Below are 18,669 nucleotides of genomic sequence, written 5' to 3'. Positions count from 1 at the left end.
CTGTGCCAGGCCTGGCCAGGCCAAGCAGGATGACAGCAAATGCATTCTGAACGTGTAGCAATCAGGTACCCTGTAATGTGCTTGGAGAGTGTGGACAAGGGCCGAGATGACAAGCTATGAGCTGTGGAAGGGAATGGGGGAAGCGAAGGGCACAAACAGAAGTACTGGAGGGAGAGGCTGAGCTCTCAGGAAGCAGCAGGCACGTGCCAGGTGGAAGCCAGCTGCAGGCAGGGGAGGAAGGAGGCCCTTAATATTTCTTCTTCTCCATGGGACCAACTACTGTAGCCTGGAAAGGGACAGAAATCCCACAGCAGTAGGTTGGCCAGGTCCACTCCTCCCCTGCCATCTCCAGCCCCATGCCCCAGAGGTCCAGCTCAGTTCCCCTCTCTCCTAATGAGAGCTATTCAAGTGAGCAAGGGGCCCCCTCCCCGGCTACACCCAAAGGCCTGCCAGGGTGGGAGCATCAGCCCTGGCCCATGCTCTAAGGAAAGCCCTGGACCTAACGCCAGCCAGGGAGGACTGCCAGGACCTCACTGGGGGCTGAGTCCTGGCTGCAGGGAACAGCAAGGTATCCAGTACCCTTCAAGACCTGATCAGGCCCTTCCCAACTCTGCACACCTTTGACAGGTGCCCTCGAAGCCCAAGTCCCGTCTGCCAAGCCTGCCCTATACAGAGGGCATGGGTGCCCTCTTTGAGGCTGGACCCTTCCTCCCCACCTGCTGTGGTGCCCAAACTTGGGCCACCAAGCACTGAGGCCAGCTGTCCAAAGTTAGGAGTATTTATGTGGCCCTCACTCCCAACGTCAAGACCGCCTGGCTTCCAAATGCGGCCTGGTGCAACCAAGCTAGTCTGAGGACTCGGATCAGGCCTAGGGCAGCAGGTGATGGCCACAACTAGTGCCTGCTAGGGGAGGTGCCTTTTTGACACCTTGTGCCCTTACTTGCCCAGGGATCTTTGCCCTATGTCACCCCCCCAGCACTCTAGGAAAGAAGGCCAGCAGTGGGTCCCAGAGTTTCACCTGCTTCTTTGTTCTTGACTAGGCCCCAAACCATGGAATGAGCCTGAGCACGAAGGTAGGAAGGCTTAGAGCCTAGTGAGCCAGTGCCACTCCTGAGGGCCACCTCGGCAGGTGCCTACATCTGCTGCCAGGCCACCCCTCTCCTGCCTGGTGAATGGTCCCACTCGGTAGGGCAGAGGTGGCCAGGGGGAGTGGGGGAGAGGGCAGCCGGCCCCTGGGCCCCTGGAAGGTTCCCTCCGCACCCACAGGGGCTGCCTCATCCTGCTCTGCTTTCCTGCACTGGGCGCAGCGATACGTGAGGGCTGACCTGCAGCTTTGCGTGCTCCTCCAGCAAGCGGTCGTACTCCTTGGTGAGGCCCTCAGACTGCTTCCGCATGGCCAGAACCTGGTTTTCAGCTTTCTCTAGTTCTTGAAATGATGGAAATGACCAAGAAAACAGAAATGAAAAGACAGGAATTGGGGGTAAAAACCCAGCTTCTACAGACACCAGAAACTGGCCCAAATCTATCTCAAACGAGGTTATACAGGAGCCTACTTCTCAAAATAAAGCCCCTCTGCTTTTGCAGGCCCCCAAAGTAGAGGGAAAGGCAGACAAAAAAGCTCAAGATAAAGCAAAAGAAATACAGAGGACATCCCCCAGTCCCTTTAATGGAGGGGAACTCTAGTGGCTCTCGGCAAGGGTAACCTCCAGGGAGGCTGAGAGTGGGAGACAGGGAACAAGATCCCAGCCTGAAAGCGAGACCCAATGACAACCATGCCTTGCAGACAGCAGCAGCAGGCGAGGCCTGTGGTATTGTGGGAAAACGCCCCAGACTTATGTCTATGCATGGGAGACCAAAGACAGGCAGGCCGCCTGGGAGCTGCCCACTTCCCTCCTGAACACCACTCCCACACTCCCCTCATTCTAAGCCCCCAGGCATGCTGGGGGTACTGTGCCACACTCTGGATGGGAAAGCCCCAGCGTGCACTGTTCTAGCGCAGGGCAATCGAGTCCCACCAACTGCAGCCTGGTTCCTCCTGAGCCCCATTCAAACCACTTAGCCTCACTGGCCTGCTGGCTAAGCATGGCTGCATTGGGGTTGGAGGCATAGGGTGCTATTTGTTTGTTTTCACGCAGCCCTCTAGCATGCGTGCAAGGCTTGTTACTAATACTTTGGCACAAAATGGGCAGCAGCGGGCAGAGGACGCTTCTCTGGACTTCCCTGCGGGGAAGGACATGAGGTCAAGCCTCACTTTGCTTAGTGCTGGCCAGCTCGTCCTTTAGCTTCCGCAGCTCAGCCTTCAGGCTCCTGTTCTCTTCCTCCAACTTCACCTCAGCATTCCCGACATCCAACTTGCCTCCGTCAACAGCAGCTCACTGGGAAAAGTGCCAAAGGTCAGGGTTACTCAGGAGGGAGGGAGGGAGAGGTTCCATCCCCATCCTCCCCACCGAGATGTGGTTCCTCAAGCTGCCCTGGCCACTCGCCCCTTCGGAAATGTCAACGCGGAACAGAGCCACCACTTGCTCCCAGCTCCTAGGCAAAGGCCAGGGCGTGGCTGCCCGCCGAGGGGAAGAGAAGCACCAGTGGGACCACCTGTTGCAGCTCACCGGGCACGCCTTGCCTGCCCTGGCCCCTGGCCCTGCCTCCTTCCCGAGCAGCAGGGCTCAGCAGCTCCATGGTGCTCACCAACCCCTCCGTGGATGGCGGTGCCTTGTGCTCTCTACATGGCGCCACTCACTGCAGTCAGGAGCCCCCAGTCGGCCTGGCCAGCTCTATCCCACCTCTGCATCCACATCCCTCCGAGCTTGCCTTGCAGCTCACCTCCTGACAGGACTTCTAAGACTGGCCAACTACCCTGGCCCCACCTCCTCTCCAGCACTGAGGGATGCCACAGACCCCGAGTTCCAGAGGGGGTGTGGCAATCTTGCAGGGAACAAGGGCCTAGCTGAGGGCTTTCGGTTCACAGCAGAGGGCCTGGCTCACTGAGGGGCCATTTTTCTCAGGGAAGGGTCTGAGTGGAAGCAATGGATGGAAACGTGAGCAGCAACACCCTCCTCCTCACCAGGACCCCCACACACAGACGCCTCCAGCAGGCATACTGTCCCCACTGAGGACTTCCCCTCTGTGCCTCCACCCAACTCTGGCTTTTCAGGCACATTTCCCAGGGTGATAGGCTAGCAGTGGCCACTGAGGCCCTAAAGAATATGGCTCCTGCAGTATAACACCAGGACGCCCCATGGTGGGTCGAGAAACTGGACTCACCTTCTTGAGCTGGTCATTCTCAATGTACTTCTTGGCCGCCTCACTAGCACTCTCCACCTGCTTTTTAAAGGCTTCATTGGAGGCCAGCAGTGTGGCCTGCTGCGACATGAGAGTCACCAGGCATCTAAGCAGGCGTGATTATTTACAAAAAGAAGGGAGAAGTGAGAAAAAGAGCATGAAGGGCTGGCAGGAGCACCTCCTGGTTGCTCCCACTCAACACCTGGCTCCAGCCTGGACCTGCCCTCTTGCCAAGGCAGCCAAGTGAGAAGCCGCCAACCTGGTGCTGGCAGCGTGAGGGAAAAGGTGGAGCCCAGGAGCTGTCCTCTGCCGCTGTGCCCAACGGCCACCCTGAGCTCTGGGAGGGGCTGGAAGCAGGATCCTGGGGGCTGAGAAGAGCCTCGATACAGCATGAGGTCCCGGAACGTGGCACTTTCCGGGTCAGGGCCTAGATGTGCCAGACAAGCCACAGCACCACCTTCCTCCCCTCAAGCCTGGGCTTGACTTGGTAAGGTAATGAGAGAAGCTAATCAATCTGAGCACTTCCAACATGCCAGGACGCATCCTCACATCTACCTGATGAGGAAGTTACTATCACTGCCCCAGCTTATAGAGAAGGAAACTGAAGTTCAGCAGCATGAATCAATGTACCCAAGGCCAAAAACCAGAAACGGACATGGCTGGAATTCCAAATTATGTCTGCCTGACTCCAGAACCTGAGCTTGGAACCACTCTACTCTCTAAACTAACAGGGAACGGCTCCCAGGTCCCAACGTAAGATAGAACTCTCTTCTCTGGCCAGCCTCCTTCCCAACTCATCATTCAGGCTGCACTGGAACACAACCGTTCTGTAACAGCACCCCAAACGAGGTCTTCTTGGGCTAGAGGGTGTACAGGAATCAGGACACAGGCACACGCTGCCTATCTGAAGAAGCCAGGAGAGACAGGCAAACACGTGGCAGCTGGAGGCAGATGCTAGTCCCCAAACAGAGATTGGAATGGCCACTTCATTTCCCTTGGTTCACCCTTGCCCTGAGATGTTAGCTGGCAGGAAGAGAGGAGGGAAGGACTCGTTCAAACAGTCAAAACAAGGCAGGGGTTCCTTTCTCACACACCTCAGAAGGCAAGGGTCACACAGGGCCTGGGGGAAGGAAGAGACAAATCTGCTTAGTCCAGGGTGCTTCAACAACAGCTTACTCAGAAGAGTCGAAGTGGCCTCCTGCCCCAGCCAGGCCTTCATACTTCGCAGCCTCTGCTCATGGCCAGGGGCAGCCCGGAAGGGCTGGAGAAAGTAGAGAGCAGACACGGTGAGCTACCTCCCTGGCCCAAGCCATGGCTGTCCAGGGCCTCGGAAGAGCCCCTTTTGAGATGTACTCAGGACAGAAAGTACCCACCTAGGCCAGGAGACACCCCTGAGGTTCCCAGTTTAGGGAGAGGCTCCCAGGGGCCCCTGGCAGCACCAGGAGAGCCAGGCCATTGATTCCTGGCAGAGAAGGAGAGTTTCCAGTGACATGTGCTTTCTAAAATTAGCAGCTCAGGACCTCGTGGCCTAGGGCTCAAGTTTCCCTGCCTCAGCCCCCAGCTGCCCACCAGCCTGCCCCCAACTGGGCTACAGCCTGAAGGTGGAGGAAGCTACTGAGCGCCCTAGGAGCCAGAGAGAAACAACGCATCTGACTCACATCGGCATGGCCAGAAATCACTGGAGAGGCCTAGAAAGAAAGGCAAGTCTGACTAAGACCCAACCCCTGGCAAGGAGCTGCCCAGACCCAGAGCAGATCCCAGTGATGTAGAGAGGAAGAGGACCGCTACTCCTAGCTGGAATTGAGGGGTGGGGGTCATGCCACCTGGTGGTAGAGAGAGGACCAAACAAGACTGAAGGCTATACTCCCCACCACCAGGCCAGGCAAGTGGCTGCTGGTGAGTACCCATGGCTGTCACCCCAGTACCCAGGGAAATAGCTAACACAAATGCTTCCATGGCAGTGCAGCAGAGGCCCAGCTCTTTTCGGACTGTTCCAGGCCTTTCCCAGCTATTGAGAACCAGGGCTTCCAAGATAGGCCAGGGCATACACAAAGTCCAGTGCAAGATCCACGCCGTGTCTGTCCGAAAGCCTGACCCTGCTCAGCCCCAGCCCAGGCCTTTAGTTCCCAGCCTTGAGACAGTCTGGGGCTCCCCTCTGCCAGGCCCTGGTTCCTCTTCCTCTTGCCAACCCTCACAGGCGCTCCCCACCCCCACAGAACCCTAGGCATACTCCTCCCACTGCACCCCCAGCCCGATAGTTCTTTTTCACACCATCTAGGTCCTCTCTCTTCCTGCTGGATGACCCGGGATCATTCTCCCCCCAGGAACCTCACCTTCAACTGCTTCCTTCCTGGAGTCACCCTGCCCAAGCCCCTGGTCTTTTCCCTCACATGTATTCCTCAATCTAGGCTGGCCAAAGCCTGCCCTTCCAAGCCAGCAGCAGGGCCACCAGTGGCCTCCTAACCACCCAGGCAGGCGGTCACCCTGAGCTCCTTGCTCTGCTGCTAAGTTACCCTCCTGAGGTCCCCTCGCAACACCCTCCTCCCACTGTTATTCTGCTCCCTCTTGGATCTGCACTCTTCAGCTGACACCCTATACCTTCTTCCCAGCCACTCTTATCCCTGAAAAGGTTTTCTCTGTGGCCCAGACTCACACCTAACCTCCTGCTAAACATTGGCTCCTGGATGTCCCCAGAGACATTCTAGACTCAGCTTGTCCAAAATGGGCCTTCCCTTGTCCTGCCTGACCTGACCACCTCGTGTAGCCCATGCTGTAGTCGTGGGCAGGCAAACCACCTTAGACTCAGCCCTCTTGGCCCCCTAGCCCAGGCCGCAACCCAGCGCTTTCCATGTCAACTGCAAACATGCCCGCCATCATCCCCACTGCTGGCGCCTCCTCCCTATCTGCCACCATACGGCTTTCCCATCCACCTCCCAGAGCAAGGCAAATCCGACCACGTCAGCCCTCTGCTTAAGCCACCTGCTGCCAGCACACACGCCCTCAGTGAGCTCTCCTCCCTCACTAACCACGTGGTCCCCTTCTCTAGTAACACCTAACACCTCACCATTCCTGGAACACACCTGGCTCTGTGTGGCAGTCCTCCAGGCTGGAATGTCCTCTTGACCCAGCTCAATCCTCACCTCCCCACCAGAAACCCTTTCGGATCTCCCACCCCATCAGAGGGACGCCTTCTGGGGGCTCCTGCAGCAGCCCCCTAGGCACCTGCATGTAACTACCTCATTCTTGGTTATCTGCGTGGCTGCCATCCATTTATATGGCTGCCCTACCAGGCTATGAAGTTCTTTAGGCTGGGCACTGTGCCTTCATCTCTGCACTCCCATACCTGGCACACTGAAAAGGGGTCTTGCGCCCACTCCAGCAAGTATAGCTAAAAAAAGGTGGGCGGGGGGTGGGACTGGGCTTCCAGATGACTGGATCCCACTCCCAGGAGAGGAAGTGCTCCCTGGTAGGTGAGGGGACAGATTTGAGGCTGCACGTAAGGCTGGACAGAATCTCCCTGGGCCAAGATTGCACCTGTGTTCACCTGGGAGCCTGGCCCCAAGAGTGGTAGAGACAGACACAGAGCTGCTCAGTCTAGCAACAGAGGAGACAGAAGACAGGGGTGGGAAGGTGCCATCTCAGACCCGTGCTGATGGGCAAGCCAGGCTCATGGCTGCAGGGAGAAAAAACATTCAATGCCACGACCTGAAGGCACAACCCAGGGCTCCAGCCTCTGCATCCTCACACCCTCAGCCCCCACCCAGGGCCCAAGCAATGCAGACCAGGTCCTCTCTGATCACTGGCATTTTTCAGCCTGGGAGCCAGCCTTCTAGAACATTTTCCTGCTCCCTCACATTGGGTCACTCAGGCACATTAACTTGCACTTCTGTCTGTTCCCTTGTAGCTTCCCAGGCCCCCAGGACAGGGCACAGAACATGGTCTTTAGCTTCTGCCTCTGCTGGATCTCCCAAGTAATCTTACCCAAATCACTGTTCTTAGCTATTCATTTCCAGAAAACAGGAAAGAACCTAAGAGCCAAAGGCATCTCCTACAGATACAGGGTGGTCACCAATAGAATGGCCTGGGGTCCAAAAAAAGGCCAGTGAATGAAACTTAACAGAATCCAGATGTGGCCTTGGCAGACACACGGCAGCCCCAAATGCCTCAATCTGACTGGGCTTCCTTGATAGAATGTTGTTGGACACTGAGCAGGGCTGTCGTGCTTTTATAAAGGGTTGAGTAAACCAGAGAAGGCAGGAGAAACAGGTCCTCTCCACAGACTCTAGAGAAACGACCAACCATATCAAGTGGGGAGAGCCACGGCTCATAAGCACTTTTTGGCAGCCCTGTCTTCCCCAATGAGCAAGGGGAAGAGGACATGGGCTTAATAGGAAATGGGGAAGAAGCAAGTCCCGACCAAAAGATTCCATGCTGTGGCCACCCCCGGCCCACCCTGCTGACATGACGGGTTTCAGGTGAGTCAAGTCATTCAACCCCCAGCCCTTGTATATACATGGCGTTCACACAAGCTCACTCCTCTGCCCCCAGCCAGCAGAAAGCTGGTGTCCCAGCGCCACCTGCTGACTTTCCCGGCCTACCGCAGGGTGGCCAGTGGACTCTGCATGAACATGCCCCAACTGTGGAACTAAAAAATGAGGCAGCGCCCAGGCAAGGAAGCAAGTCAGGTGACGCCTCAGGAAGGCTTCAGTGAAGAATGACTAACACCAGGGCTTCCACTGCCCTGAGCGACTCTTACCCACCAGTCTGGAATCAGAAAAACAGGTTACAACTGGGAGAGTCACCTAGAGCAGACCCAAGAAGGCTGCCCCAAAGGGCTGCCCCAAGTCCATTTTGGTACAGCTGCGTTGCCTTCCTTGTAGCCTCCCAGCACACAGACACTGGAGAAGATGGAAAGAGGAGGGCTAGAGCTGGGGGAAATGGAGGCCGTTTCAAATGAGAACATGCCTTGTGGCAGCTCCAGCCCATGACCCAGATGTAGCTCGCCCATCCTGAGGACAGTGCAGTAAGCACAGGGCAAAGGGGCAGGTGTGGGTCTCGCCTGTCCTCCCTTCTTCTTGAGAACAAGTGACATAGACCAGCTGGGTTTCTGGGGTTTTGCTGTGTATCTTTTTTAAAACCAGCTATCTGAGCGGTTTGGGGTAAGCTGGAGGGTAGGGAGCAACCGAGTGAGGTAAGACAACTTAGGCAAAGGTAGTCTGTGATTAGATGACTCAACCTAAAAAAGAAGAAAAAGGCAGCTCAGCAGAGAAGCACGGGCAGCTCCATCTGGGCTAATGACAGCGATGGGATTCTACACTGGAGGGGTAAGGAGGAAAAAAAAGATGCCTGTGGATCAAGTTCAGATCAGCAAAAATTCAGGTGGCTTCCACACAAACAGGGGCCCTCCTGTGACTGGCTGCTAACCAGCACTTTGGGCCTAACCTTGACCACCATTTAAGCTGAGTAAGGCAGAGAAGGCAGTGCAGGTCCTCTGAACACACAAACCCCAGCCCAGAGGGAGCTGCTGTCCCCAACACACTCCAAGACTCAAGAGGGCCTCTCGCTAGCTGTGCCCCTGAAGTGCAAGGTTGGCAGGAAGGGAACAGGAGCGACTGCCGGAGTTTTCCACAAGCGGAAACCAGTGGCTCATCCAGTGTGGTCCCCTGGAGGTGGCCCTGATGCATCCATCTTCACAAACTCTCATAGCTCCTAAGATCTGAAAAGCTGGGCTTCTTGTCTAAAAAGCCCAACAAGTTCAACCCAGACACGCACCTAAAGCTGTCGCCGTCTGCCCGGGACAGCCCATTCAGTCACCAAAGGTTTCAGCGGCCCTTCATATGTGCCAGGCCGTTGGCACTGAGCTTAACAGTCTAAAGGGGAAGAGCCCAGGTTTTCCATGATGGGCAACCCTGCCAAGTGCCATGCCTCAGAGCTGCATATGCAGGCTGCCCTGGGACCTGAGGACAGCACTATGGGTCAGCCAGGGACATGGTGTGGGCCCCTCGGAACAGGCTCCACAGGGAAGCCTCAGAGATTCATGAAGAGGAGGTTCCGGCTGGGCCGGCAGCTGGAGGGGGTGTTCCGCACAGAGACCCCCAAAATGCTCAGATAACTGAGTTGGGGAGAGCATGTATTACGTGAGGCTCTCCCATGAGACCCACATGGCTGCTTCGTGACAGGGGGAGGCCGAAGCAGAGACTGTGGGGGAGCCGCGTCCTGGAGGATCCATGTGATAGCAAGCCACTGGAAGTGGGGTGCACAAGCCAAAGGGGTAAGGCAAGTGGCAGGGAGCCCACTTGGTCTATATGGGATGGTGGTGGCCCCACCACAGCAGTGGTCCCAAGGGTTGTGAGAGAGAGGCTTAGGAGGTGACATCTACAGGCTGTTTCATGGGTGGAGTCCAGCTCTGCAGGCTGAAGACTTCTGGAGGTTGGCTACCTGAAAACGTGAAAGTGCCTCACCCTGCTGGGCCACACACTGAGAAATGGCCACGATGGTTGGGCAGTCACATGGGACAAGAAGAAAGGGCAGATCAGCCCCAGGCTTCTGGGTCAAGTGATAGGACTGAGATAGTAGTGGCAGAGGCAGGACAAAAGCTCAGAAGGCTTTGGCTGGGAAGCTGGGACTCTCCCACTGCTATCCCAGGCAGCAGCAGCAGATTATGGGGGCCAAGGGTACTGGCTTGCTTCTAGGTGTGATGTTTCCTTTCAGGTCAGGCCCCCTTTCCCAATTACAAGGGCTACTCAGGGGTTCTCAGGCTAACCTCCTATGTGTCCTAAGCCCAGTCCCGCTGAAAACTAGTGCTAAGCACCAGGCTTTCTCCGGAACATGCTCCCCTCCTTGGCCACTAACCTGCTCACATCCTCCTTCTTGATCTTGCTTCCCTCTTCCTTCTGCTCCCCGATCTTCTATCGCTCTGCTGGAGGCTGGAATCCATCCTGTCATCACATTCCCTCTGTCCCAGCCTCAATACCTCTGTGAAGCCAGCAACCCAAGCTCAACTGCCTGGATGCACCCTATCCTGATCATCTGCCAGGCCTCCCCTGCTCAACCCTGCTCTCCCTGTCCCCTCCTTTCCTTGCTGTCCCCAGGCCTGGCCAGAAGTCCCACTCTGCAACCAGCCCTCACACCTAGCATGATAGTGTTACTCCATGGGCAGCCAGAGCTCCCTTTCCAGCAGGGAGTTGCGTCCTCGCATTCCGAAAGTCCAGAGCAGAACCAAGATCATCTCAGACTCCCAGAGACTGGAAAAGCCTGCTGATTCAACTCCACGTGGGCCTCTCAGCTCTGTCCCCTCAACCCCACTTCTGCTACCACTGCCCCAGTTCAGGTTCCCAGCAAGTCTCACTGACAACCTCCAACTTGGTCTCCCCACTTCAGGCTCTCCTGCTCCACTCCATCCCATACACCCTTGCAAACTATTAATCCACACAGGTGACTGCATCCCAGCAGTACTGGAATACCCACTAGGCAGGCTCTCTACCACTCAGAAAAGTTGCATACGAAGTCTGGAGCCCTTAACTCCTAACCATCTAACCTGCTCAGGCCATGAGTACCTGCTCACGCCATGAGTACCTGCTCGCGTTCAAGAACTGAGCCTCTCCGTGGGACATAAAGAACGTGGAAAGAAAGGGGGTGGGTGTGGTGGCTCATGCCTGTACTCTCAGCACTTTGGGAGGCCGAGGTGGGCGGATCACATGAGGACAGGAGTAGGAGACGACCAGCCTGGCCAACATGGCGAAACCCTCTCTCTACTAAAAATACAAAAATTAGCCAGGCGTGGTGGCATGTGACTGTAGTCCCAGCTACTTGGGAGGCTGAGACATGAGAACTGCTTGAACCCAGGAAGCAGAGGCTGCAGTAAGCCGAGATTGTGCCACTGCCCTCCGGCCTCGGCAACACAGAGAGACTGTGTCTCAAAAAAAAAAAAAAAAGAAAAAGAAAAAAGAAAAAAAATCAACAACAATGACAAAGAAACAGACAGATAATAGGAGTGGCACGGGTGCTCCAAGAGGATCAGGAGGCCCAAAGAAAATGGACTAGCTGAGGCCACTGTTTATGACGTCAGAAACAGAGCTGCAGTCTCGACGTCCACCATTGAGGAATTGGGTAGACACTCAGGAACACTCAAGAACGCTGGAGAGGCCAGGCACAGTGGCTCATGCCTGTAATCCTAGCAATTTGGGAGGATGAGGTGGGAGGATTTCTTGAGCCCAGCAGTTTGAGATCAGCTTGGGCAACAGAGCAAGACTCTGTCTCTACAAAAAATTTAAAAATCAGGACGTGGTGGCACGTGCCTATAGTCCCAGCTACTTGGGAGGCTGAGGCAAAAGGGCAGGGCTGCAGTGAGCCATGATCACACCAATGCACTCCAGCCTGGGTGATGGAGCGAGAACTTGTCTCAAAAATAAGTAAATAAATAAATAAATAAATATGCTGGAAACAGGTCAGTTGTCCCAGAAAAACATTCATGATAAACTGAGTAGAACATTCAAGTCACCAAGGGGCATTTAAAGCATATGGTGCTTTAAAGCCCCATGGTTAACTTTTTTTAAACACAGGAATGTTTTGGAAAAGCATGTGGAGGCTGGGCGTGGTGGCTCAGGTGCCGCACCCTCCTGTGTTCCCATCCAGTAGCCTGATCCAAAAAAGCCATGAGGTTGGTCTTGCGTGACTTCTTAGAAAAGGAAATGGTGATCCCAGGGATCAGTGTGGATTCACCAGTTGCCCATAAGCAATCTAGTTAATCATTTCTGGAATTTTACCAGAAATATATACTCCTTGCTAGTCTAAGAGTTAAGGCTAGAACCAAGACAGGGGCAAAGGCCGGGGCAGATCTAGGGCACAAGCAGGGCAGGCTAGGGCAGGGCAATGGCAAGACCAGGCCATGGCAGGGCCAGCCCACGATAGAACAGAGCACAGGCAGGGCAGGGCCAGGGCCATGGCTGGGGCAGGACAAGGACCAGGATTGGGGTCCAGGTCAGGGCAAGGGTATGGCCAGGGCAGAGGTAGGGCCAGAGCCAGGGTCTGGGCAGGACCAAGGCAGGTCCATTGCAGGGCCAGGGTTCAGACCAGGGCCAGAGCAGGGCTGGGACAAGGCCAGGGCCAGGACCAGGAAAGGGCAATGTCAGGACAAGGGCAATGGCAGGACCAGCAACGGGGCTAGAGCCAGGACAGGGACAGGGACAGGGTCAGGGCTAGGGCCAGAATAGCATGCCAGGGTAGAGCCAGGCCAAAGTAGGGCCAGGACAGGGTCAGGACCAGGGCTGGGCCAGGATATGGCCTTAAGTAGCAAAGGGCCAGGGCCAGGGTCCATGCCAGTGCCAGTGCCAGTCCAGGGCAGAGACAGGGCCATGGCCAGGTCTAGGACAAGGCTAGGGCAGGGCCAAGGTCTGGGTCAGGGTCAGCACAAGACCAGGACAGAGCAAAGGGAGGGACAGGGCCATGGTAGGGCCAGGTTAAATCAAGGACAACACACCTGCAAATCCACTTCAGGGCCAGGGTCAGGGCAGGGCCAGTTCAGGGCCAGGGCCAAGACAGGGCCAGGGCCAGGGCTGTCAGGGTCATTGGCAGGGCCAGGGCTATGGCAGGACCAGGGTCAGGAGCAGGGGTCAATGCCAGGCCAAGGCCACAGATAGGACCAGGTCTGTGCTAGGGCCAGTGTGAGGGCCAAGGCGGGGTCAGGGCAGGGCCAAAGGGAGGGCAGGGCCAGGGCAGGGTGGAGCAGGCCCAGGGTAGCACAGGGTTAAGGTAGGGCACGACCAACCAGGGCAGGTCTATGGATGGGGACGGGGCAGGGCCAGGGCCGGGGCAGGGCCAGAGCCAGGGCAGGGCCAAGACAGTGGCAGCTCCAGGGCAGGGCCAGGGTTAGGACCATGGACATGTCCAAGGCCAGTGCCAGGGCAAGGGCAAGGGCAGGGGCAGGGCCAGGGTCATCTAAGAACCAGGGACAAAGCCAGGCCCAGAGCAGGGCCAGGACAGGTACCTGACAGGGCTAGGGTCTGGGACAGGGTCATGGCAGGGCCAGGGCCACAACCAGGTCTGTGTTATGGTCAGGTCCAACACATTGCCCAGGTAAGGCTAGGGTGAAGGCCAAGGTAGGGCCAGGGCAGGGTCAAAACCAGCCTAGGGCCAAGGCAGGGCCAGGGCCGGCAAGGCAGGGCCAGGAAAGAATAGGGCCAAGGCAGGGCAGGGCCAGGCCAGTGCCAGGACCTGGGCAGGGCCAGGGAACAGCCAGGGCAGGGCCAGGGCCAGGGCCATGGCCATGGCCTGGGCAGGACCAGGTTCAGGGCAGGAGCAAAACAAGGGCAAGGACAGTGCAGGTTCTTGGCACAGCCAGGGTCCAGGACAGTGTCAGGGCAGGGCCAAGGCAGGGTCTGGGCCATGGTAAGACCAGCAACAGGGCTGGGGCTAGGCAAGTGACAGGACCAGAGTCAGGGCAAGCGCCAGAGCAGTGCAAGGCCAGGGTAGGGCCAGGCATTTCAGGGTCAGGGCCAGAGGAGAACCAGGGCAAGCTCTCAAGCAGGGAAGGGCCAGGGCCAGGACAGGTCCAGGGCAGGGTCATGACAGGGCCTGGGGCTGCGTTAGGGCAAGGGCAGGGCCAGAGCAAGGTAAGGGTCAGGGCCAAGGCCATGGTAGGGACAGGGCAAGAAATATGGCAGGACTAGGGGCAATGCCAAGGCCAAGGCTGGGCCAGGGCTGAGTCAGGGCTGAGTCAGGGCAGGGCAGGAGAGGGCATGGTATGGCCAGTGCAGGACAGGACAAGAGCCGGTCCACAGAGAGAGCAGGGCTGATGCCAAGAAAGAGCCAGGCTAGTGCCAAGGCTGAGGCAGTGTCAGAGCATGTCCAGGGCAACGCTGGGGCCAGAGCCAGAACCGAGCCAGGGCACAGCCAAGGCAGGGTAGGGCAGGGAAATAGTATGGCCGGGTCAGTACTGGGACAGGGCAGAGCAGGGCAAGGTGATGGTAGGGGCAGGGCAGGGACAGACCAATGCAGAGCCAGGTTACGCTGGGGCCAGGACACCTCCAAGTCCACTTCAGGGCCAGGGCTATGGCAGGACAAAGACCAGGGCCAGGGTCAGGGCCAGGTCTGTGCTAGGGCCAGCTCCAGAGCAGGGCCTAGCGAAGACTAAGGTGAGGGCCAAGGTAAGGCCAGGGCAGGGTCAAAGGCAGAGTAGGGCCAGGGCAGGGTGATGACACATCCAGAGCACAGCAGGGCAGGGTGATGGCAAGACCAGGGGCAGACCACTGCCAGCTCAGGGCCAGGGAAAGGCCAGTGCAGAGCCAGGAAAGGGTCTGGGTCTGGGTCAGGGCCAGGAAAAAGGCAGAGGAGGGCCAGGGCCATGGCAGAGTCAGAGCAGGTCCTTGACAGGACCAGGTTCCAGGCCAGGGCCAGGGCAGCAGCAGGGGCAGGGCCTGGATAAGGGCAGGGCCAGGGATATGGCAGGACCAGGGCTAGGGCCAGGGCCAGGCCATAGTGAGGGCAGGGCAAAAGCCAAGGCAGGGTCAGGGCAGTTCCAGGGAGCGGCCAGCACCAAGCGGGGCCAAGGCACAACCAGCGCAGGGTAAGGCAGGGCAATGGCACCACTGGGCCATGACAGGGCAAGGTCAGTGTCAGAAGAGGGCAGAACAGGAAGGCCCATGGTGGGGCCAGGGCAGGGACGGGCCAAAGCAGGGCCAGGACATGTCGAAGTCCAGGTCAGTGCCAGAACAGGAGCAGGACCATGACCATTGGCAGGGCCTGCGCCATGATAGGACCAGGGTCAGGACAAGGGGCAGGGCCAGAGCCAGGGCCAGAGCCAAGGTCAGGCCAGTGCAGGTTCAGGGCAGGGCCAGTGCCAGGGCAAGACCAGGGCAGGGACAGGGTAGCACAGGGCCAAGACAGGGTCAGGATGGGACCAGAGCAGGACAGGGCCTAGAGTCCAGGTAACAGTAGGGCAGGTACAGGGCAAGGCAGAGCAGTAAAGGGCCAGATCCACGGCAGGGGCAGGGCAAAGACAGGCCCATTGCCAATGCACCAGCCCTCCCTGCAAAGCTCCTACCGCCTGGCCACTGCTGCAGCCCATCCATCGCTGTAAGCCTGACCCCCAACCCTGGCTGCAGCCGCCTGCCCTCCTAGCGCGGCCGCTCTCCTACCGCTCTGGCGCACTGCAGTCTCCGTCGCTGCCACCCACTCGCAGCGAGGCGAGCTGTGGTGTCGCAGGCTCTGGGTGTCTCCTCCTCCTCCTGGCATGGAGCAGCTGGGCGGGCAAAGCCAGAAAAGCCTAGAGGAAGATGTGAGGGGCGGAAGGGTTAGAGCCTCAACTTGTCGTGCTGGCCACTGGGTGGCAGGGGCCAGGTTCAGCAAAGGCACTCACATCCAGCCTCCAAAGTCCAGCCTCTCCTTTTGGCCCAAGCTGGCTGGGAACGGGCGTCTGGGGTGGGTGCTGGAGACACCACAGCACCCAGCTCCCCACTCCACAGAAACCATTGGGCCCACCGGGTCTGCACTCCTCGGGGAGCAGGAGAAGCAGAAAAATTCAGACCCAGCCAGCCCTCCACACGCAGGTGCTAATTCCTGTTCCGGACACCTCCACACACAGGGCCCTGTCTCCCGTGGTGTCCCCAGGGGTGCCTGGCAGCCTCTGAGGCACAGACCCAGAGTGCACAGGCCCAGGAACCACGGTGGGTGTGGGGGCTCTGCTGTGCTAAGGATTCCCATGCAAACGCTGTGCGCCTGCCACACTCCAGTATGACCAAGTGTGGGTCGCCCTCTGGAGTGTGGAGTCAGGGAGAGGAGAACCACTCCTTCCTTGGATGCCAACTCTGCTGACCTCTGCCAGCAGTACAGCACCCAACACCCAAGTAACATACATTGTACCCATTAGGTGATTTTTCATCATGGTCCCAACTCCTACCCTCCCATTCTGCTAAGTCTCCAATGTCCATAATCCCTCTCTCGATATCCTTGTGTACACACTGTTTTCCTCCCACTTATAAGTAATAATGTGTGATATGTGGCTTTCTGTTTGTGAGTTAGTTCACTAATTATAATGTCCCCCAGTTCTAGGCATCTTGCTGCAAAAGACACAGTTTCATTCCTTATTGTGGCTGACTAGTTTTAAATTGTGTATATATGCTATATTCTTTTATAAAATCATCTGTTGGTGGACACTCAGGTTGTCATATATGCTATTGAGAATAGATTTGTGGTAAACATAGAAGTGTGGGTATCTTTTTGAAATAATGATTTCTTTGTCTTTGGGTAGTTACCCAGTAGTGGGATTGGTAGAATAAAGGCCAGTACTGTTTCTCATTTTTTGGAAAGTCTCCATACTGTTTCCTCTCTCTCCCTCTCTCTTTTTTCCTTTTTTAACGATACTTTAAGTTCTGGGATACATGTGCAGAATGTGCAGGTTTGTCACATAGGTATACATAGGCCATAGTGGTTTGCTGCACCCACCAACCCATCATCTACAATAGGTATTTCTCCTAATGCTAACCCCTCCAGCCCCCCACTCCCCAACAGTCTCCAGTGTGTGATGTTTGTTCCCCTCCCTGTGTCCTTGTGTTCTCATTGTTCAACTCCCACTTGTGAGTGAGAACATGTGGTGTTTGGTTTTATGTTCTTGTGATAGTTTGCTGAGAATGATGGTTTCCAGCTTCATCCATGTCCATGCAAAGCACATGAACTCATCCTTTTTATGGCTGCATAGTATTCCATGGTGTATAGGTGCCACATTTTCTTTATCCAGTCTATCATTGATGGGCTTTTGGGTTGGTTCCAAGTCTTTGCTATTGTCAACAGTGCTGCAATAAAAATATGTGTGCATGTGTCTTTATAGCAGAATGATTTATAATCCTTTGGGTATATACCAAATAATGAGATTGCTGGGACAAATGGTATTTCTAGTTCTATCTAGATCCTTGAATAATCACCACACTGTCTTCCACAATGGTTGAAGTAATTTACACTACAACCACAGTGTAAAAACGTTCCTATTTCTCCACATCCTATCCAGCAGCTTTTGCTTCCTGACTTTTTAGTCATCACCATTCTAACTGGCATGGGATGGCATCTCTTTGTGGTTTTGATTTGCATTTCTCGAATGACCAATGATGATGAACTTTATTTTATATGTTTGTTGGCTGAATAAACATCTTTTGAGAAGTGTCTGTTCATAACCTTCCCTCAATTTTTGATGGGGTTGTTTGTTTTTTTATTGTAAGTTTGTTTAAGTTCCTTGTAGATTCTAGATATTGACCTTTTGTCAGATGGATAGATTGCAAACAATTGCTCCCATTCTGTAGGCTGCCCATTCACTCTGAAGATAGTTTCTTTTGCTGTGCAGAAGCTCTTTAGTTTACTTAGATCTCATTTGTCAATTTTGACTTTTGTTGCAATTGCTTTTGGTGTTTTAGTCATGAAGTCCCTGCACATGCCTATGTACTGAATGGTATTGCCTAGGTTTTCTTCTAGGGCTTTTATGGTTTTAGGTCTCACATTTAAGTCTTTAACCCACCATGAGTTAATTTTTGAATAAGGTGTAAGGAAGGGATCTAGTTTCAGTTTTCTGAATATGGTTAGCTAGTTTTCCCAACACCATTTATTAAATAGGGGATCATTTTCCCATTGCTTCTGTCAGGTTTTTCAAAGATCAGATGGGTGTAGATGTGTGGCATTATTTCTGGGACCTCTATTCTGTTCCATTGGTCTATATATCTGTTTTGGTACCAGTACCATGCTGTTTTGGTTACTGTAGCCTTGTAGTATAGTTTGAAGTCTGGTAGCATGATGCCTCCAGCTTTGTTCTTTTTCCTTAGGATTGTCTAGGCTATATGGGCTCTTTTTTGGTTCCATATGAAATTTAAGGTAGTTTTTTTCTAATTCTGTGAAGGAAGTCAATGGTAGTTTGATGGGGATAGCATTGTATCTATAAATTACTTTGGGCAATATGGCCATTTTCATGATATTAATTCTTCCTATCTGTGAACATGGAATGTTTTTCCATTTGTTTGTGCCCTCTCTTATTTCCTTGGGCAGTGGTTTGTAGTTCTCTTGAAGAGGTCCTTCACATCCTTTGTAAGTTGTATTCCTAGGTATTTTATTTTCTTTGTAGCAATTGTAAATGAGAGTTCACTCATGATTTGGCTCTCTGTCTTTCTATTATTGGTGTATAGGAATGTTTGTGATATTTCCACATTGATTTTGTATCCTTAGACTTTGATGAAGTTGCTTATCAGCTTAAGGAGATTTGGGGCTGAGATGATGGGGTTTTCTAAATATATAATCATGTCATCTACAAACAGAGACAGTTTGACTTCCTCTTTTCCTATTTGAATACCCTTTATTTATTTCTCTTGCCTGATTTCCCTGGCCAGAACTTCCAATACTATGTTGAATGGGAGTGGT

General features: G+C 55.0%; 1 pseudogene; it reads right to left on the bottom strand.

Moving 5' to 3' along the window:
- Positions 1-247: 247 nt before the first annotated feature.
- On the bottom strand, positions 248-6,507 carry LOC117977920 (B-cell receptor-associated protein 31-like; annotated as a pseudogene).
- Positions 6,508-18,669: the final 12,162 nt, after the last annotated feature.

This window comes from Pan paniscus, chromosome 18 (assembly GCF_029289425.2).
Source record: "Pan paniscus chromosome 18, NHGRI_mPanPan1-v2.0_pri, whole genome shotgun sequence".
NCBI lineage: Eukaryota > Metazoa > Chordata > Mammalia > Primates > Hominidae > Pan > Pan paniscus.
This window is presented reverse-complemented; position numbering and strand designations above follow the sequence as displayed.